Source organism: Hippoglossus stenolepis, chromosome 7, assembly GCF_022539355.2.
Source record: "Hippoglossus stenolepis isolate QCI-W04-F060 chromosome 7, HSTE1.2, whole genome shotgun sequence".
Taxonomy (NCBI): Eukaryota; Metazoa; Chordata; class Actinopteri; order Pleuronectiformes; family Pleuronectidae; genus Hippoglossus; species Hippoglossus stenolepis.
Genome location: NC_061489.1, coordinates 12,428,063 through 12,450,428, shown reverse-complemented (window position 1 = coordinate 12,450,428; position 22,366 = coordinate 12,428,063). Strand labels below are relative to the sequence as shown.

The 22,366-nt window shown below is 43.3% G+C and overlaps 1 protein-coding gene across 1 annotated transcript in view; it reads left to right on the top strand.

Annotated features, from left to right (window-relative positions):
• The first annotated feature begins 5,800 nt into the window (after positions 1-5,800).
• nexmifb (neurite extension and migration factor b) overlaps positions 5,801-22,366 on the top strand; it is a 55,521-nt gene continuing 38,955 nt past the window's right edge. The window contains exon 1 of the mRNA XM_047340709.1: positions 5,801-5,928. The gene's annotated coding sequence lies outside the window, so the exon portion shown is untranslated. The remainder of the gene's footprint in view (positions 5,929-22,366) is intronic.

Genomic DNA, 22,366 nt, shown 5'->3' with positions numbered 1-22,366 from the left:
CCCCCTGCACCAGACAATCAGCTCACTCCCATTCCACTACAATGGAACTAGTGTGTGGCCAAGGGCGTCTACGCCTTGATAAATATGCATCGATGCCTCAGAGAAGATGTAGTTATTTCCACCGTTTTGTGTGGGAGTGTAAATTTATGTACGTAATCCCTGTGTACTATATCAATGCTCCTGGTCTAAATGAGAGTGAATATTCACACATGCATGCACACACCCGGCTGATGCTTATAAAGTCAATACATGCAGAAATATTTGGTATTGCCATCTCTGCAGTGTGATGCAGATGATGCCTCCCCTGAGCGGAGTCTGGATGATCCAGGCTACACCTGTGCTATGTAATGTGTACAGTCTCCTCGCTGCAGACGCTAAACTCATGAATCTCTTGTGGATTGTAATGTGTTTTAAAGTCAGGCAAAACGTTCTTGTTCCTTTTTAGAGCAACACAAAACCATGTGTGCTGTTAAAACTGCAGGTGTCCTCAGGCACAGAGACGTTCGGATCAGATCCTGTAAGTCCTGTGAGTTCCAAGATGTGGCCACCGAGGATTAGCTGTATTTTTCCATCACATCCCACAGATACTTGGTCAGAATTAGATCTTGGGAATTTGGAGACAAAGTACCTCAAACCACTCCTGAACATTCTTTGCAGCGTGCAGGGCATCAGGAAATACTGTTGACGTGAAGGGGTTCCCTGCCACAGTGTTTAGGTCGGTGTTCCTCCACATGAATACCAGGACCCTGTGTTTCCCAGCAGAACATTACCCACAGCATCACTCCGCCTCTGCCAGCTTGTCTTTTTTCCCATAGTGCATCCTGGTGACATCTCTTCCCCAACGCACCTAGTGTCCCATGGTTTAAGGAGAAAATGTGATTCATCAGAGCAGGCCACTTTCTTCCGTTGCTCCAGTTCTGACACTCTCCTGCCCATCAGGCAATTTCCATCAGTGGCTGGGGCCAGCAGGGGCACTCTCTCCAGTCTCACAAGCCTGGTACTCAGCAAGCTGTGATGCATTGTGTGTTCTGACAACTTCCTATCATAGCCAGCATTTACTTTTTAAAGAGCAGCTCTTTGGGATTGGACCACATGGGCAGCCTTTGATCCCAACGTGCCTCGATGAATCTTTGGCTCCCACAACTCAGCTTCTAACCACTGCATACTGACCTGATTGTCTCGCCGTCAAAATCAGACCCTTGTCGTAATCATTCTGATTGTTTTTTTCCTGCTTCCAACACATCAACTTGAAAAACGAAGTGTTCACTTACTGCATAATGTACAGTATGCCACCCGTTGACACATGCTTTTGTACCGAGATAATCAATGTTATTCACTTCACCTTTAAAGGGTTTTAACGTTGCGGCTGATCAATCGTCATACATTAAAACGTCATGGAGTTGTGAAATAATTGTGCAAGATGGCACAGGCAGTAATGGACAGAGAGAGAAACCTGTAGGACTCTGGCACAGACAAAAGGGGAGAATCCTCTAAAGAACAGAAACTCTAGTGGTCAACATCAAAGTCTCAAGTTTCTCATCTGAGCTCCAAAACAGAGCATCAAGGCTTGAAGAGATGATGTCATCAGGTCGACTGACAGTGAATTAGTGACTGGAACTCTGAATATTTTAAATTTCAGTCTGTGAATCTGAAAATGTTCCAAAAAATCACAATGGCTGCAATCAAAGGGTCACACATGAGTTTTTCCATTATTCAGTGTAAACAGAGCAGCTCATTGGTTAGAGCCACCATCATTACCGTCTGTTCCGCTTCACAATTTAACTGTAAATCTTTTTTCTAAATCATGGGCTCACTTTAAAATCGAACCCCTCAAATAATGTCTAAAACTACTTTGTCATCAGAAATTTTACTCCCCACTAATGTAACAAACGAAAGAAACTCTTATCATAATACTTTTTTAGAATCTTTGTGTGTCAGGTGTGTATGATACTTACACTTACAAAATTCCAGAACTGAGCAGAATACTTTAAACCCAGATCAAATATGTGAGGGTGAGACGCTGTTGAGGAGGATTTGAACTCATGCCCTGCTGGTGTGTTAAAGACGTTTAGATGGGCTCACGTGAATCAGTGTGAACCTGCATGTACGTCTCAGGTCAGCTTTCTGAATCAAGCTCTCCACGTCTCACATGGAGCTGACAAATCAGACCAAATGGCCTCTTCTCAGACTGTTTGCTCAGGCACAGTGCTGCGAACACAAAGACGGATGCATGCAGGTTACAACTGTCATAATCTTATTGGAGATTTCACACTGACTGCCAGACCTGGTGTGCATCAAAGCAGGAAATTTCAAGATTAACATTCTGGTCTCGACCTTTACTGCCTTTAATTTTACATGGGGCTGAATGCCAGAGTCACCTCCTGTGGATTTTTTAATTTTTAAATTTTTTTTTTCAGTAACTTTTCAGCCTGAAAAATCTATTTGATCAAAATATCCTTTCTTTTTTTTTTTTACCATCTGTCAGTCAGTGTATATTCCTGCCATCCCATACTTGCTTATGATACTTTACAGAGCATATCCTCGACCTTAACTCAACATTTTCACTACCATGCTGAATTTCTATCGATACAAAAACTGAAACTTTGACGCCAAGTCCAATGTTTTGTCAATGCACTGACCCAGTTATCTGCAATGATGGTCTTGTTTTAAACCTTGGTTATTGGGACAGGACTATCAGGGAAGGCTTAAACAAAATTAATATATGCAATATATTAATATGTATACGCAATATATTATTCACTTTGTCAGCGATGTGATGTAAGTTTTTGTTTTGCAAAGAAACATTTAGAAGAACAAACCGGATCCTGCCCACCAGGAAAGACATCACACACAGACAATCAAATTCACTCAACATCTGCATAAAAAGATTTTCACCCTGTAACTCTTCCAGCTGTAACAGCTGTGGACAGATGTTTTGGTGTTTCATTAAGATAATTTTTGGAAATGCAGTTTCTCTGAAATACAGATTTGTAATCAATAAATCATCTGTTGATCAGTGCATATCCTAAAATGTATACTTTTAGTAATATACCTTTCAAATGTACTCTGTAATATGATTAAATCAAATATTAGCCTATATATTGTGTTAATATTTATATATCCAGATATAGCCATATATATATATATCTATAGATGTATACAAAATGTATATAAGGTATGACTCTCTATATATATCTTTACATATATATATGTATTCAAATATTTTTGATTGATTTACATTTTAAGGGGATATTTGCATATATATGACATACAGAGGTTATTTTCCCAGTGGTTTGAAGTTGGTATGTTAACTTACTGTAGACACACATGAAACTTGGTATAGACCCCTATGCATAGAGGAAATATTATGATGCCTTATTACACTGTGTTTATGGATCAATACTTAATATCATATAAATCATGAACAGCTGCAATCTTCAGAGAGAAGCAAACCTTTAAGCCTCTTAATTCAAACTTATCGACTCACATGTATCATAGTGTTATTAAAGCCTTTATGTATGCAACATTTAATCTTCAGTATATTTGAACTACAGAAATAATTACCTCTGTTTACAGGAGAGATGTGAAGAAACTCAGGGATTGTACTGTCTGCTCTGAGTTTTGTTATGAACCTGCAGTGATATGAAAAAAATAAGAAAGAATATAGGTTGATTTATTGATGAGTCAATAGACTTAGAATTGACCTGCAACATTTAGATGAATCATTTTGTAAGATAATGTTCTTAAAACCACACGTGACGTCTCCAAATGTATTGTTTTGTAAAAGTGAAAAACAAAGATATTCATGGACAATGACGGAAAAACTCAGATGAAATCAGCAAATATTGATATAATATATTATAAAATAAGAAATGTTTAATCAATAACCCATTCATTTATAATCTAAGTTGTTTGTTATTAACGGACTGTCAACTAATCAATTCACTAATTGATTTTAGACTCTATGGTCAATGTCTACAGTTGAAACAATTTAACAAATGACAGGAAATGAATTTGTTTCGTTAACCAATTAATCATTTCAGTTATTTCTATGAAGCAAACATGAACAACATTTGCTGGTTGCAGCTTCTTCTATATGTGAGGCTTTGATGCTTTTCTTTGTCATACATGATACTGTTTATCTATACAGTGTCTCAGCTGTTGATCTGATCAAAGAAGCATTTTCATTTGTCATCGTGAGCTCCGGGAAATCACATTTTTTGCCAATATTTCATGACATTTGGATTAATCAAGAGAACAAGCAGCAGTTTAATCAATAATGAAAAATCCCATTGACTGTACATCTCAGAAATTGAAGCTCCATGTTTATCTTGTTTGTGAGCAGCCCGGTGTTCTGAGGACTTCTGCTGACTATCTGCATCTCTTCAGCCTGAGGTTTATCAATAAGTAGTTTCACAGGACATAACAATTGACCCTGAAGTCAAAAAACGATTTATTTCATATAATATCATTTATAACAAAGGTTCAATATATATCGATATTATATATTGCTCATGTGTTGTTCACTACAATCATTACTCAGGAGTGAACAGTCTTAGAGTTTAAAATAAATACTAATGGGAAGTTTATTACAATAATTATTGATATTGACTGATATTAATATTTTTTATTGATATCAGGGGCAGATTCAGGAGCGGAGCCAGGGGTCACTGGCCCTAGCTGAAATCTGATTGGCCCCTGAGGCTCCTGTCTGAAGTCTTTGAAACAACAACAACAACAACAACAAACTAGTCACCTTCTAAAAACACTAACAATAAACATGAACAATTTTAATGTTCTAAGCTTTTTTGTTACCAAATTCATTCATCGCTGTGTGGGCTTTGAATCTGAGCTTTGGAGCTAACGTAAACAATGAATGACTTCAATGTGCACCTTACTGAATGGGGAATTGTGCACTGATGTTGGGCAAAATTTGCCCCTCTGTGTAAATCGTGCCCCCCCCCCCGAGTTAGAAAAATCCTGCTTGATGTAATTTTTGCCCATTTGATCCAGACCTGTACGGTTTATAAGTCATGTTGAGAGATAGAGAGAGAGAGAGAGAGAGAGAGACAGAGAGAGAGACTCGGGTCCATCCAAATATCGCTTCCAGTCCGGTAAGTGTTATGAGTGGGCCTATCATCCAGCATAGGCTTACACGAGTAGCCTATTCATTATTCATGTCATTGCAGTTGCCCTGTTATGATACAGTCCTATTTGGAGAGCACCACCTGATTTGCTCAGCGCGTCCGTCAAAGCAGTGCGTGGCCCTGCGTCGGGCTGGCTGTGCGCGCTCATAGGTCGGACCGAGAAGAATCGGAGGGGGAGCAGGCGGAGAAGTACGCGCCTACGAGACTGCGCGCTGCAAAGGAGGGGGAGAGGTCCAGCTGCAAAAAAAAAAAAAAGAAAAAAGAAAAAGAAAATACTGCCGTGACAATGGCAACATCAAGCCGCTCGTAAAGAAGGCAGCAACCAGGGGAAGGGGCGCCGCGCGTCGGGAGTGTTGGAGGAGAGGCGACGGCCCCTGTTTGTCCACAGAGAAGCGGCGACGTTAGGACATGCTGCTGGCTGCCGCTCCCGCCGCCGCCGCCGCCGCTGCCCTGTAGCACGTTTCCTGGAATACCGATTCTACCGTCATTGTAAATGGAGCGGCGAGGGAGAGGAGAGTCGCGCTGTCTCCATCATTGAGAGGCGCGTCCACCTGCTATTACCGGAGGAGGAGGCCCGGGCTGCCGCCGCCGCTGCTGCTGCTGCTGCTCCTGCTGCTCCTGCTGCTGCTGGGGAGGGCGGGTGGGGGGACCATGCAGGGGAACTACTCGCATTTCGGGGGAAAGACGCATCTCTGAGCCGGTCCAAAAAGCAGCGGAGAAGGATCCCATTGCGACGCGGGGGGAAAAAAAAAAACGCAGCTCGGGCGCATACGCTCTGGAGGTAGGCAGTGGAAACGTTATTATGCTGCTATTAGACATTAGGCAGGCTATGCACATGACAGCCTGGTTTATACATTTATACGCACACACACACGCACGCGTATTTATTTGTCTGCAAACCCCGATTTTGATGTGATCGGACATTTTTATTCTAAGGGACGAGCGCACCAAGCATGCGGTGTTGTAGTGGCAGCTCTGCCTCCTTGGGACAGCTGTCGTAGCCCACATTCACCCGCCTCTGCTCCATCGATTACCCACTCCCTGCGAAAAATACCCCCACTCGTTTAAAGCGGTGACCTTATTCGCTTTAGGCTCACAAACGCAACACACAACATACACATGCCACGTGCGGTCGTTCGCATTGGAGCCAGCTCCCTCGCGCTGTGTGTGTGTGTGTGTGTGTGTATATGTGTGTGTGTGTGTGTGTGTATGTGTGTGTGTGTATATGTGTGTGTGTGTGTGTGTGTGTGTGTGTGTTTTGGAGACAAACAGTGATGGCCTGCGGACGTCATTTTGAATCTACGTTATGCATCCCGAGCAGTGCTGCCCCCCGAAATGAATAAGAAATGAATAAAAGGGGGTAATCTATAGTCCACACCGATGAATGATTCATGAATGGGCTCTTGAAACCCAATGGGATAACACATCATCTTACAGCTAGGCCCCTCCGCTGTGATATGGAGAATAAATCATTCATAGACGATTTAGGGGCACAAATTCCTAAAATTGGCCTAAACATCACGACGCACAGGTGCACCGGGGCGTGTGTGAATGCCGGCACTGTGGGGTCAGTGGATCAGTGGCTTACTGTGTCTGTGAGGACGCCTCATGACAGATGTTTACTGGATGTCCCGGGCAGCCACACTGCCAGCCAGACAAGCCATGTAGGAAATAATGAGCTGCAGCCCATAATAACAGCCCCTCTGCACCGGTGATTTATTGGAGGTGTTAGAATAAGTTCTTAACTTTGTTTTTTAATACGACTTTAATTGGATTCCATTTTTTAACAAGTGAGAAATGTGCCAGGCTGATGTTTACTGGAATCGCTTTCAGGTTGGGATTTTCAAATACGATCTTGGTGAATTTATTGCCACAATTAATGATCTGCAACGCTCACAGTCATTGACCTGACACGACTTGGTTTGATTTATGCTTTCAAGCGCTTTAGCCTATTTGACGGGTTGTTTTGGAATATCCAGCGTGCACTACTTGTTATGAAGATAAGATGTTTTGTTAAACCGACCCATTCAGGGGCCGGTTATAGAGCTGCTTTAATGCCTGTTGCTGCCCTCTCTCTGTCTCATGTGAAGACAGCAGTGGAAACCAGATGGAAGGCCATGCATTGATTGAGTCAAAGAGAGCCTATAAGATGGCCAAATTGAGTTGACACGTTGATGTGGGTGTCATTATCATGTGTGACGGCACAGTGCACCATTAGGCCCCAGGCTACATGACGTGTGGACGGGGCGATGGCCTCCTTGCCCTGGCCGCCCGGTCTTGTTTGGAGATCACAGATGCGGAAGCTAACAGGAGCTATCATATCAAACTGTGTCTTCATTCGGTGATGTGCCACCAAGCCGGCCACGGAGGATTGTCTCTGCGGCGCTTGCCATTCACGTCCCCTCCTGATCAGCCTCAGTGCCCTCGCTGAAGTGTCGTTCTAGATTTAGTTTAAATTGGGTGAGAAATTGAGCCCAATGATACACTTCAACATTGTGGCTCTGTTCCACAGGAGCAAGGACAGTGCTGGCAGATTTTCTGAAAATGTGTTTAAAATGCTATCTGAGCGTTATGTTGCAGCAATAAAACCAGCAGCTTGTGTACCTAGTCTCTTATCTACCCCTGCCCATGTGTACACTGTGGCTTCTCCTCTGCTTCAGCCTTAGGCACATGTGTTGGGCCTCAACTTCCACGTCTGCCGAATGGGAGAGAGTCTCAATTATACACAATGAACTGATCAATCCTCCCTTTTCGTACCAGTGGACATGTTATTCTTGTGTGAGTGATCAATGTTTTACACAAAGCAGAATAAAGAGGAGAAACAACTATCTGCTTACAAAACCGCTTGATCGCAACCATTTATTGTGTGTGGCTGATTATTTCTCAGTAATGTGGTGTTCCCGCGCCGCTTTCACTCCGTCTTTTGACTCAGAAACGGCAGAATACAGGCAAAGCATCTTGTTAGGCATACAGAATAGGGCTTTTCTTGCCTACATGGAGCCCTGCTGTGTTTTATGTCTGGAGCGCTGCAGTTTCCCCTGCACATTGCATCGCTACAGTATGGGAGCACCTTGGCTCCGTCGCAGTCTATGTAGAAACATGCTGAGCCCATCAGGGCCGAGTATATGTTTAAGCACTGTGTTTATGTCAGGCCACTGTACAGCAGGGGCCCGCTGCGTCGACCCCGGCCCTGCGTTTGGGCTGTGACATGCCGGATGTGGCCCAGCGGAGGCAGTCCTTTGCTGTGGCACTGCTGCTGCTGAGGTCTGTAATTAAAGGCAGAGGTAAGACCAGGGGAGAAGGCTGGGCTCTGATTGCTTTTCATGGCCGCGAGGAGAGAGCTGCAGCGTGTCCTGAGGGACCGAGGCGCTGCTGAGCTCTTTGCTGTCTGTGCTGCCCCCCAGACGGGAGCTGTTCCAGGAAGACACACACATTTGTACTCATACGCCACTGGCATACTCATGCGCACACACGTAAACCTACTCAGACACATCCTGCTGCACCACACACACACACACACACACACACACACACACAAACTCACACACACAGACACACACACATTGGCTGAGAGAGGCAACAAAAAAAAAATCACATCGGTAGCTAACAGGCAAACTGTGCTAATCTACTTTCAAGAATGCCCCGTTTTAGAAAATATGTGTCAGTACGAGGCGTGAGGCAAAACTGTCACAGCGCAGTCATGTAATGAATTAAAAAACAGCGCAATCAGGAAGACATTAAGGGCCTCTGCCTGGATTGGCTGCTGGTCGGCATTGACGGAGCAGTGGATGTGTGATTGGGCTGGGTATGGATGTGAGCTGAGGCTGCCTGTGGTTGTCTTGGACCAGCGCTCTGCAGGGGGAGCTGTGCCGTCCCCCTCTCTCCCTCCCACCCCCAGCAGCAGCCAAAGGGTTGAGGGCTGCTCTGCACTCTGAGGGCCTGGCAAACATGGACATGCTCACATATAGGATCTGGGTGGGCCCGAGTGTTTTTTTTGTTTTTGTGTGTGTGTGTCTCTTCTTTCTGTGGATTCAGCTGACTGGTTAAAGTACATCGAGGGTTTAAACCATCACATGCCTTACAAGTCCTATCAGAGAGAATCCCGTGGAAGGTAGAAGCAACAGCACTTTGAGGATAGCAGGTTTAAATAAAGAGAGAGAGAGAGAAAGAGAGAGAGAGAAGCAGTTGGATTCCATTTGAATGCCAAGTCCAGCCTCGTTTTTGTTGTTGTTATATTTTGCAGCGTGTTCATGAATTAGTTCTGCCAGGATGATTAAAGTAATGCATCAGGATTTCTGCCATTAACAAATAAAAGTCCAATTAAACTGGGGGTCCATTAAACCACTTTCCACGTTGCCTACTTGATCTCAATATGTAGGCTGGTGGCCACTGGGACCGGGAGCACGCGGGCCTGACGTTCATAGCTCATTTCCTGCTACCCCTTCAGACCCTTATATTGCAGATGGATAGATTATGTGAAATTTCCCCTGTTCTGATCACACTCCCCCGGGCCCCCTTTTATTTTAGCTCGCGGGACTCCTGAAACGGATAGTGAGATGTGATGCTGGGAAATTCGAGAAGGAGCCGAAAGAGGTGGGGATTTAATGCGGTGGACACAGGTGCGCTGACGCGAACGGTGTGAAAGCGGAATATTCACAACATGACTCGGGAGGGAGGAAGCTATATGACGGGGCTGGATTTTAATTGGTTTCACACAGTGTGCTCCCATGTATTGTTACTTTTGCCACACACAGTGGCAATAACTGCTCTGATTTTGGTTATATAATAGCACTAATAGATTCATTGCCCCTTGTCTAATTTGAACATGTTTCTTTTCCCAATTCCTCCTGTTGGAGCTGGAGTAGCCGCATATCCGTGTTACGCTGGACGTGACTACCGGCAGGGTCCTGAATGCTGGAATAATAAGCCACCTTCATTAGCCCTATCTTTGATTTTGTGGATGCGAAAAGGGGGGGAGGGATGAAAAAAAAAGGGGGTTGATGATTAGAAAGGAAGAAAAACATAGGGTAGGTTGTACTGCGAGAAAGGAAAAAACGGAGAGACGCTGCAGAGGAGAGGGGGGTTGAACATGGTGGGAAGATTAGAGGAAGGCTTGGAGGGACGGAGAGAGAGAGGGGACAGAAAAAAGGGAGAGACATAGTTATGAGTGGTGGTGGGGGTTCAGGGTGCGTCCTCCCAGCAGCCAGCTGGAACAAACAAACGGCCATGAGACAGACAGTGTTGTCTAATAGGAGAGAAGCTGGCTGTGCCCTGGATGTTTCCCTGCACCTTTCATTTTCTAAATGCTGTTTTGTCTGTTCACCACTTAACAAGCCACCAGTGCCTCAGAAAGGAGCCGAGCTTTATTTGCTGCTGTACATAATTACCAGCCATTCACGACAGGCTTGTTTGCTACTCTAAACAATGTTGTGAATTTATGTACAAATAAGAGACAGGCTATATTTTGCTGCAAGTCTTCGCACGGGGCACAACAAGTCGAGTGTTCAAAATGCATTGCAAACGCTTTGGTCTGAGATTCGTTATCGAGGTCAGTTTACGCAAAAAAATGTTAGCGTTACTTCGGCCGCTATGGGGCCTTTCAACCGAAACAATAACAAAACACCTAGTTTGATGACGCGGTGACGGGATCGTACGGCGATGAATAATCATGAAATATTACGAGGGACCAATACAAACAGTGGAGGGAAAAAACTGACTAGCTAACTGGCTAACTGGCTAGCATTGTGTTTTCCCTTCGTCATATGTCATTTGACGGTATAGCAGAGATGGGCAAAAGCTACGGGTAAAGCAAATATGACCCAATTAAAAGGTGAACAAAAGGAAACATCCTGTTACCTCGAATTGAACCGGGGTTTTCTTTCTTTGTTGTAAACATTTTGGATAATGTCAGTACACAAGTCAACGGAATATATAAAAAAGGTGTTGTCGATTTTAAGACATTTTAATGACGGAGTGCTACGTATTTTATCTTTGGTTGTGCTGCTGTTTGTAACATTTATTCAGTGGAATAGATATTTCGTCGTGTGCTGATGTAGGGAGCCACATGACAAAAGCCTGTTGAGCAGTTGCAATAGTTTTCCTGTCAGATACAGTGAGCTGACGAATAGCACTTTACTTTCTATTTACTGTCGCACGCCAGAGGCAAAACATAATCCATGCATGACACATCTAAGCAGAAGTCAAATGAAAAATGTTTTTGAATATCTTAACACAGAGAATGTGAATTGAATTGCATACATGAATTTCAAGTTGGTTTTGACCCTGATCTGTTGGATGATGCTGATGATACAACAGCATGACTGCTATTCTACTACGGGTAATAATTATAATCATTCACAGCTAGTGGTCCTTGTCACAGGAGTGGGGCACAATGGAAATAATAATTAGGACTTCTTATTTCAGATGCATTGCAGAAGAGTGTATCGAGTGTGTGCCGTCGCTCTCTGACTTCTAGGATGTACAGCTGTGTGTATACTTGCTTGTTTCCCTGGGTGCGTTAGCTCCGGCACGCCACACTGATCATTTCTGCTGGCTCTGGGTTTCTTTCAGTTTTGTGACTCCTGTTTTTTTTTCCTCGTACAAACACACGCAATCCCACACACGCATGCATATATTTAACACCATGACAGTGACCCAGTCTCTGCTGTCATTTAACAAGTCACTAATTGTAGCATAACGCGACATGAAGGGCCAGGAAGCCAGTTTCTTTTTTATTCTGAGCTCGTCCCTGACATACCGAAGCTCTGACGCACGTTTGTGCAACTCTCCGCGTATCTTTTTCTCAAACCCATTTCCCCAAGTCATCATCAATGACACTGAAGCCCACATGCATCACAGTTGAGCCAGTAAAGCACTTTCCAGGAGGAGTCATATGTGCACCTGAGACATAGCCTACGCAGATAACATTCAACAACACAAACCCTCAAAGATTATATTTTGTCATTTAAATGTTTATTGGTTTTTCAATGATTACAGTAATTTCCTTTAATGTAGGGTTGATACAGGTACTGGTTCTGGCGTTGACGTCACGAGACATATATATAGAGTGGGAGGTGGGAAATTCAGTTCATAATAGAGGGAGGGAGAGTACTGCATTCAGTCACTGGTGCTCTGATCCAAGTTTTCATCAATCCTCGTATAGGTCCAAAAGAGCTCCCAGGGGTTGGCCCATCCTCCATGTTCCCTTTCAATCTGTTGAGTATAGATTCATAAGATGCGGTCTCCACCATAGCATAGCAGTCTTTCAGGTCTGGTGATACAACACTTTTCCAACATCTTAACATAATTCTGTTACCAAACCTACCACAATAAAAAAAAATATTTCTTTTGATAATTTGGTACAAGAGATCTTCAAAGATTACTTTGAATCATTGAATTAAACTGCTGCAATTCAGGAGATCTTGATCTGCTGAATGCATCCCAGACTTTCTGTTTTATGAGTCGGTCAGTTAGTATTGAGCTTTGTTTATGAACGAGGTACCACATTTGTTTTCTAATTTGTGTTTGTAGTATTGGTGCTTTTCCAAAACACAAAGACAAAGGACCCTATTGTTCCTCAATGCTGTAGCAACATAGGGATTCCAGCTATTGAAGCTTTTTGACCTCTCTTACCTTTTCTAGCACTCAGTAATGTGTTCACCACAGAGTATTTAATACTGTTGAGTATTAAAGACTGGTGCTGGGTGCTTGATCAGAGACTTAGCGTTGTTTGCTCTTTTTTCATCATGCAGCTCCTGATTACAATCATGATTTAACAAATTTTATACTTGATTTCATAGATTTTATTGATTTCATTGATTGAAAAAAACAACTATTCAACAACTATAATAATTGATAATTCATTTTTGATGGAAACTTGGCTCCATATTTTGTTACTTACATTTTCTTTGTCTTATTTTAATTTTTTATTTGTTCAAATTTTTATTTTCTTTGTCTTATTTGATAGCAAACTGAATATGTTGAGGTTTTTTTGCCGAAAAAATGTCACCTTGGGATGTGGGAAATTGTCACGTTCAGACATTTTACAGAATACAGTTAATTAAAAAGTTGAGAAAATAATTAGCAGATAATGAATCGATAATTTAAATTATTCTTTGTTGCATCCTTGTTAAAATAGAATTAAAGTTGGGATTTAGTACCAAAACTCAGAAATAAAAATCTTCAAACAACAGCCATGCTATGGAGGCTATATACATGCTGTATTATTACAGAGGAGCTGCAGATGTTTTCTTCTGCCTTTGTTTGTTTGTTAGTTTGCAGGACAAAACGTGGTGGAAGGATGTGTTATGAGTCAGGAAAGAACCCACTCAATTTTGGTGTGGATCTGGATCAGGGGAAGTTCCAGGATTTTTATTTTTTTCTCTTTTAACATTGTGAGATTTTGCAAACTTTTGATGGAAACATTCTGACTTGTGTAGGGGGCTGATATTTATGAGCGTGTGCATTTTGATGCAAATCCAAATAAAAATCCAGGTGTATAAATTTAAATGTGGATTCGTATGGGAACAGTTAGACTATTCTCGTGTGATCATTTAATACACATGGGTGTATAAGCACTTACTTCTACTGGCGACCGACTTGAAAGACTTGATTAAGGGAGGGAGAGTACTGAATTCAGTCACTGGTGCTCTGATCCAAGTTTTCATCAATCCTCGTATAGGTCCAAAAGAGCTCCCAGGGGTTGGCCCATCCTCCATGTTCCCTTTCAATCTGTTGAGTATAGATTCATAAGATGCGGTCTCCACCATAGCATAGCAGTCTTTCAGGTCTGGTGATACAACACTTTTCCAACATCTTGACATAATTCTGTTACCAAACCTACCACAATAAAAAAAAATATTTCTTTTGATAATTTGGTACAAGAGATCTTCAAAGATTACTTTGAATCATTGAATTAAACTGCTGCAATTCAGGAGATCTTGATCTGCTGAATGCATCCCAGACTTTCTGTTTTATGAGTCGGTCAGTTAGTATTGAGCTTTGTTTATGAACGAGGTACCACATTTGTTTTCTAATTTGTGTTTGTAGTATTGGTGCTTTTCCAAAACACAAAGACAAAGGACCCTATTGTTCCTCAATGCTGTAGCAACATAGGGATTCCAGCTATTGAAGCTTTTTGACCTCTCTTACCTTTTCTAGCACTCAGTAATGTGTTCACCACAGAGTATTTAATACTGTTGAGTATTAAAGACTGGTGCTGGGTGCTTGATCAGAGACTTAGCGTTGTTTGCTCTTTTTTCATCATGCAGCTCCTGATTACAATCATGATTTAACAAATTTTATACTTGATTTCATAGATTTTATTGATTTCATTGATTGAAAAAAACAACTATTCAACAACTATAATAATTGATAATTCATTTTTGATGGAAACTTGGCTCCATATTTTGTTACTTACATTTTCTTTGTCTTATTTTTATTTTTTATTTGTTCAAATTTTTATTTTCTTTGTCTTATTTGATGGCAAACTGAATATGTTGAGGGTTTTTTGCCGAAAAAATGTCACCTTGGGATGTGGGAAATTGTCACGTTCAGACATTTTACAGAATACAGTTAATTAAAAAGTTGAGAAAATAATTAGCAGATAATGAATCGATAATTTAAATTATTCTTTGTTGCATCCTTGTTAAAATAGAATTAAAGTTGGGATTTAGTACCAAAACTCAGAAATAAAAATCTTCAAACAACAGCCATGCTATGGAGGCTATATACATGCTGTATTATTACAGAGGAGCTGCAGATGTTTTCTTCTGCCTTTGTTTGTTTGTTAGTTTGCAGGACAAAACGTGGTGGAAGGATGTGTTATGAGTCAGGAAAGAACCCACTCAATTTTGGTGTGGATCTGGATCAGGGGAAGTTCCAGGATTTTTATTTTTTTCTCTTTTAACATTGTGAGATTTTGCAAACTTTTGATGGAAACATTCTGACTTGTGTAGGGGGCTGATATTTATGAGCGTGTGCATTTTGATGCAAATCCAAATAAAAATCCAGGTGTATAAATTTAAATGTGGATTCGTATGGGAACAGTTAGACTATTCTCGTGTGATCATTTAATACACATGGGTGTATAAGCACTTACTTCTACTGGCGACCGACTTGAAAGACTTGATTAAGTATCATGTCACTGTGAGGGAAAGGTAATTGCACCTATTTACCATTAAAAGCAACATTCCCCTACAATAATGAATGCGTGATATGTGTATTTGCAGCACTGTGCACATCTATAGTCCACTAATCTTACTTCCAGTGTGATCTCTGCCGTCTCTATTTCTTTTATGATACAGCGATATTTCTGTCATTATATGGGCTAAATACTTTGCGAGCATCGCAACACCAGGTATTTCTCCTTTTATATTCAAATGAGCTTGTATATAACCTGCTCCTTTGAGATCAGTCTCTGAGCTGTGTATACAGTATGATGTGTATGAGTGGGCCTTTCTGCCTTTTGTGCTCACTATTTGGGGATTTGCTTATGGTTTATTTATGCAGGTAAATTCCATTGAGAGAGACTCCTTGTCAGGGGAGAGCTAGTGTACAGCCTGCATGCATACTTAATAGCCATATGATCTAATAGGTTTAAAACTCACTATCAAAGATGTATGCTGCTGCAGTGTTTTTGCTACAGCAATGAGGCCTCTGGAGGTGCGGTAAGGTATCTGTGTGCAGTATGTGTTGCGCTCGGTGTGTGTGTTTGCTTGTACATATGAATGATCTGTTTTAGGAGCGGCCAGTGCATAGAGAAGCCCTCTGTGCTGGCTGTTACTCCCGAGGTACACAGAGTCTACCTGGACTTAGTGACCTGACAGAACATTAGCAATGACAAACACCCGTCTGTCTCTCTCCCTCTTGTGCTCTTACAAATCCGCTCACAACTATTGAGACTCCACGGTGAATGCAGTGACAGTCTGCCAAGCGCTCGGAAATACGGATGTGCATGTACGCACGTGCACATGCTTATTTGGCCCCCCTGAGCTTCCCTGTGGGCATTAAAAGCTTGTTTTTGCATGTGTGCACGAGTCAGCCCCATGTTCATATAATAAAACAATTATTTTTCTCTCATCTTACACTGTACAGAAATGATAAAGAGTTATTTGGATAACACCAAGTACCTACAAGGAACAGATATTCAGAGGACAAAGGCACCATTGTCGAGAGAGGAGTAAAAAAATTTGTAGCAATTTACACTTTGACTCCATCTCTGGGGGCTTTAGGAAATGTTAATTTAAGTTCCCATTATAAAATGTATTTAAGTCAGACTAAGAATTAATTCCATTATTCCAGGAGGCAGCTGAGGCTTCTGTATCCGTTGAGACGGTTTGCTGCTCCCTCCTGAGACCTGTGGGTTTTCCCATCACTTTTAAAATCAATTACCTTCCTGCCTCCCTCGCCTCTCCAACTCTCACTAAGTACTCTCCTCATATTCTTCATTAGAAAACCCACCACTTCACCTATAGCTCACTATGAACACCTCAACTGGAACGCTGTGTGTTTTTAAGTGTTCGTAGCACATTGGAGTGCCTCGCTCTGATTTATTGTGTCTTACACGGTTGGCGTATAGCTGTGGGCTTTTCGCAGATTGTGCCCAGACAACTTTTTTTGCAGTATCCAGACATCGACGCTGCCTCAGATATAAATAGGAGCACAATCTGCGGTTGGGTAAGACCTGTTAGCCCTATGTGACACTAAAGCCACAACAAAGACCCTGCTGTACTGCTGCTGAGGAGCGGCTGCAGCCCTTGGGAGAGATCATGTTATTCTCCCTCGTGCGCCATCTCACAAACATCTCACCGCACTAACTGAGGGGAACAAGCATAGACGGGCTTGACGGCTGCTTCCTATTTTAGTCATCGGCAGGTAGGCGGATGAGTTGAACTGCGGAGGATCTCTGTGCAGCGAAGTCTTCGTCTAATTAGTTTGTCTAATTATGTCTTTGTGCTGGAAATTTCTCAAATTAGTGGTATCGTGCAGAATGTGAGCATGCTCATTATGGTTGTCATGAGAATTGTTGCGGTGGTTGGAGAGGAGAGGAGAAAGAGAGTGGGGTGTCAATGGTACCAGAAGCTCTCCGCGGTCCAAATCCCTTTATCAAATACATATATCCTGTAATGGGAGCCGTGGTGCTGCAGCTTCGTCCCAGGAATTCACAGGGAAAATGTGACCTTTACCTGTGAAACACTTGAGGCCCCTCCTCTTCCTCCCTGTGCAGGAGGGGTGCAGGGGAGTACACCTGTTTGTGGCAGACCACAAAAAGGTCCCCTTTGATTCCCCCTCCTTGTATGTCAGGTGCAAGCGTGTCACAGCATCAGGCATGTACATGTCTCACACAGAGACACTTTTTGATTTTCCCTCCTTGTGAGGTGCACTAGCATCAGGGATGAAACACCTCCCCCACTCCCCCTCCTCCTCGCCGTCACTTTGAGCTGGACACCAAGTCTCCTGGATCTCCTGCCAGCAACCCGACCATTTCCTTCCCTCCTCTTCACGGGGTTCTCCCCTTTCTTTCCCTCTCTCTCCCTCTCTCCCTCCCCCCTCTCCCCCTCCTCATTCCTTCCCTATTATCCCCACCTCTCTCTCTCTCTCTCTCTCTCTCTCTCTCTCTCTCTCTCTCTCTCTCTCTCTCTCTCTCTCTCTCTGTCTCTCTCTCCCCCCCTCTCCTTCCCCCACTCTTGGGCCTACAGTAATTGGTATTCCGAGTGGCAGCTGGGATCCATACAAACACAGCAGAGGGAGAGAGAGAGAGAGAGAGAGAGAGAGAGAGAGAGAGAGAGAGAGAGAGAGAGAGAGGGAGGCTGTGTGTGTGTGTGTGTGTGTGTGTGTGTGTGTGTGTGTGTGTGTGTGTGTGTGTGTGTGTGTGTGTGTGTGAGAGAGAGAGAGAGAAAGAGAGAGAGAGAGAGAGAGAGAGAGAGAGAGAGAGAGAGAGAGAGAGAGAGACATGGAGGCATGGAGAAAGAGAAAGCCAGCAAGTCAATACGCTGGTTCATTAGAGCACTGAGTCACAGTGGCCGCTGCCTCGTTTGTTTGTGTTTGTCCAATACTCTGTCTTAAGCAGAGCCCACCGCCTCTGTCTGCTCACACTGGCAAACCTGACAGCAACACACCCCAGGTTGCCTGGTCGCCTGTGATATGAGCTTTTCTGTGCCTGTGTGTATTTGGACATACCGGATTATGAAATAATTAGAAAATCAATGGCTCTGATTTAAGCAAAGCGAGGCCTATTCTCATGATTCTCACCGACACAAGTCCAAGTTCACGTCAAGAGCGGGGGAGTGGAAATCGGCGTAATGTATATTTGCTCGCCTGTATGTGATTCAATAGCTGCGCTGTGATTGAGTTATTTCCATGACTGATTATATGTCAGCAAATGTGATATTTTTGACTGGATTAACTGAGGTGTTGATGAGACACGGGGCGACAAAAAATAGCAGGTCTGATTATGGCAGCGGATGTAAAGGAAACAGGCCAGTTCTCTGAAATGGAATTTAGAGATGAGAAAAAAATGAGAGGCTCCATTAGGAAACAAAAATAGGATTCTGCAGTTATTGAAAATATGAAAGTGGATGTTCCAAAAAACAAGAGAGAGGAGTGTTCTCCGGTCATGGCGAGCTGAGAGCAGACCACTTGTCAGGATATTGAAAGAGAGAGGGAGGGAGGGAGGTGTATAAAGAAAGGTCTGAAATGACCAGTTTCTCTCTTCATGGCCTGTTTATTTTGGAGGAAATAGTAATATGACGGTGGCTGTGTGGTTGTCTGGCCGGGGCTGCTCCCAGGGCCCTCATGGTGCACGGTGACCTCTCATTACCACTGCTTGAAGGAGCGTGAAACGGAGGAGATCACTCCAAAGGGCAACTGTGTAGATGCGCCTAACCTTTTAAACCATCGGAATACGTCAACCATACAAATAACTCATTAACCTTATCCATTTAAATGAAAAGCTCATACTTTTATCCCACATCCCCATCTTCTCTCCGGTATTAGATTTGTTTAATTGGCCATTGCACATGATCAAAATGGCAAGCCCCTTTGCAATGTGGTGTGGTCAAGGCAAACCATACAGTGGTGCAGTTGGGATTTGGTCCCCTTTGGCCCAGACACTTAACAAAGGCGGTCGGAGATTTGGGGGGAGGGAGAGAAGAAATAAAAAGGGTTGTGGAAGTGATAGTATGTTTGCATGTGTGTGGGTCTGTTGTTTAGGAAGTGTCCTCCGGCTCTGCACAGAAGCACAGGAGGGCATTGATTGGAGGAGCTCAATAGCTCAGGCCTTTTAATCACCTCGTGCAGAGGCTGCATTGTCCCACAGGCTGGAGAATATACGCTGCTAATACCCCTGTGCATATGCACACAGCCACTGGCTCCCAGGCTTCTGCAGCCCCTCACAGACCCACTGGCCACTAATCAATAGGCCTGATTACCTACAGGGATCCAGACTGAGCTTTGTTCTCATTTGTCCGCAGAAAAGCATGCTCCCCTCCCCAAACATCTCGCCAACTTCTCCCTGTCGTTCAGACGCAGTACGGCAACGTTTACGGACTGTGACTGTGAAACGTGACCCGCTGCACTCCCACCAGGATCTCACCCTCGGTGTTAAATGAATACATGCTTGCTCCGCGCGTCTCGAATAATTGTGCTGTTCTGACCCAGTTGTACAGAAAACATTTAGACTTACACATCAGGCTGCTAAAAATGGAAATGTTCTCTCACTCCTCTGTTTTGCACTCTTCCCTCGCTCCCTGCCTCAATCTGTCTCTCTGCCTGCTTGGCTGTCATATCTCTTTATACTGTTTAGAAATGCTGTACATTGTGTTACAGGGTTTGTGACTGATAGCCTGCCAATTTCAGCTGTGGCACATCATAGAGGCTAACCCCCTCCCTCCCGAACACAGAGAGACACATTAAAGCCGTGACAGTGTGCTCCTTTTACTGCTCTCACTGATTCCACACCCCCTGATTAAGTGTTTCATGGGGAAGCTGCGTTTTACTTATTGTTGGCGAAAACCTTCTGGTGGCACAGCGGCCGACACGGCGACGTACAGGAGAGTGCGGATGCAGAAGAACACGGAAACTTTCATCCCGGGGGGGCGGTTTGTGTGTTGCAGACGTGCCGCATGAGCATTTGACGAGAATTATTGTCCGCTCTCATCAGAGATTCTGAAGCCATTTATACTTCCATCTGCACAGCCTATCAATAAGCCTCTAAGCTGGGTTTCAAAAACTAATAACATCAATGACTTTAAAAGGGAAAACAAATATCAAAGGGAGGCGGTGTATTAGCCAGCAGAGATTGTGGGTGAATATTGAGATTTGAGTTTGTCGACGGTCTGAAGGGCAGAGTGGGTCTGCTGTTCCGTCCCATGCCCTCATCATTATTACCTCCCTAATATACAAACACACTGTACTCACACTCACACTCTGACTGACACCCTTCTCTGCAGCTTTCCCTCTCCTTTCTACTCCTGCCCTCCCTTCCCCGTGCCATCATGCTCTATCTCCCTCTCTTTCTCCCTTTTTTCTCTGTGCATCTCCTTTCTTCTCCTTCTGTCCTCTGCCACCCCCTCCATCCGCCCCGCCTGCCCCTGTCCTTTGGTTTTGAAGCCAAGTAAAGGAGTAGCCTTCTGAAGCAACGGGGAAATAATTTGTGGCTCCGAGAACAAAGGGAAGTCTTTACTGGGAGAGTAATGGAATGGGTTTCGTGAGGTGGATGAAAACATGACTTCATTTTCGAGGCTCGTTTAGGAAAAACAAACAAACAAAGTAGTAAAAATGCAGGATGCTGTATCTGATGGACACAATTGATGTCATCTCAGGATCTATAGATTTATAGAAATAGCAAAGACAAATAAAAATGCCTGGCTTGCTTATTATGTATAACTTTATCGTGACATTGTTGTTGTTTTTTGGTGAGGATAGCAGTCTAGTACAAGTTTGCATCCGAATTGCAACGACTGCAAATTTGGGACCAAAATGCACTTTTAAAAAGCACCATGTGCGATCCATTATGGTCACGTATTGACGGGAAATTCCTCAAAGCCCTCGACAGACCTCCATGCCCACTTATTGAGCTGTTATCAATGAGCTGCTTTTGTCTTGGCTCAAGAGACTGCGGATGTATTAGCAGGACATTTACTGTGCTAGAAAAGATGGAATCGGGGGAGCCAGAGATGCCGCGGATCCGTCGGCCAGACTCTCTCGCTCCTTAGTCTCCTCAGCAGATATTTTGTGCTCCTTGACGTCTCAAACTGCAGATTTCTGGCGGCTCCTTGTCGCACAAAGTTGTTTTGTTATGTCCCCAATGCTTCTCTACACGATGGAGCGTAGGAGAACGCTTCGGCGAAAAACTGTTGTATTTTTCTGCACTGCATACATGAGTCAAAGTCAAGGTGCCAAATGGAAAAGAGAAAGAAACTTTTAAAACTGAAATGTCTCAGCTTTCAAAACGTCCCTCCATTACTCCAATGAATACAACAGTGACTGACCCGTCAGTGTGAGTAACATGAAAGCACGTGATTAAATCGTCCAACCCACTAACAAAAGATTTGCAATTATTTCCAAAGAAAGTGAAGAAGTGTGCACAAATAGGATTTAATGACACACATTCGGTTTATTGTTGGTTGGCTTTTTCTGCAAACCTTTTGGTGATGGCTGAGTTGTTTTTCATTGAAGAGATAGAAAAGTGTTATTTCTGGACACTTAGGGAAGAACTGGACACACTGGACTGAGGAGTCACTTTAGACTTAACCAGCACTGCCTCTGTTCTTCGCTTCACAACCTTGCAGAGGTCATTAGGTCTGAAATAATTTTCAGACATAACAGATGTTGTTACCTTTTCAGAATGATAATATTTTTGTTCACCTGCTTGTTGCAAAATTTTCCAGATTTTTTTGTTCTGTGCAGGTTCTGAGTTGCTTTCAGACATGCACTGAACTGTGGACATTTTCCCGAGGGGCTGAATGTGAAGACGCAAATATCTGAGTCAGTTGCTCTGGACATTTTCCAAAGGTTGTCCTGCCAGCCCCCCCAATAAAATGTCTGGAAAATGTCCAAGTGAGACTACAGCAGGATAGCGAGTGGGCGTGTTGATGATGTTTCTAACATAAAACATAAAAAAGAAAGACATAAAGAGTATAAATATCTCAGGCTGAAAAAGAAGTGTCACAAAGAAGACGCAGAGGAAGTCAAATTGGAAAGACAACAAGTTTCAAGAG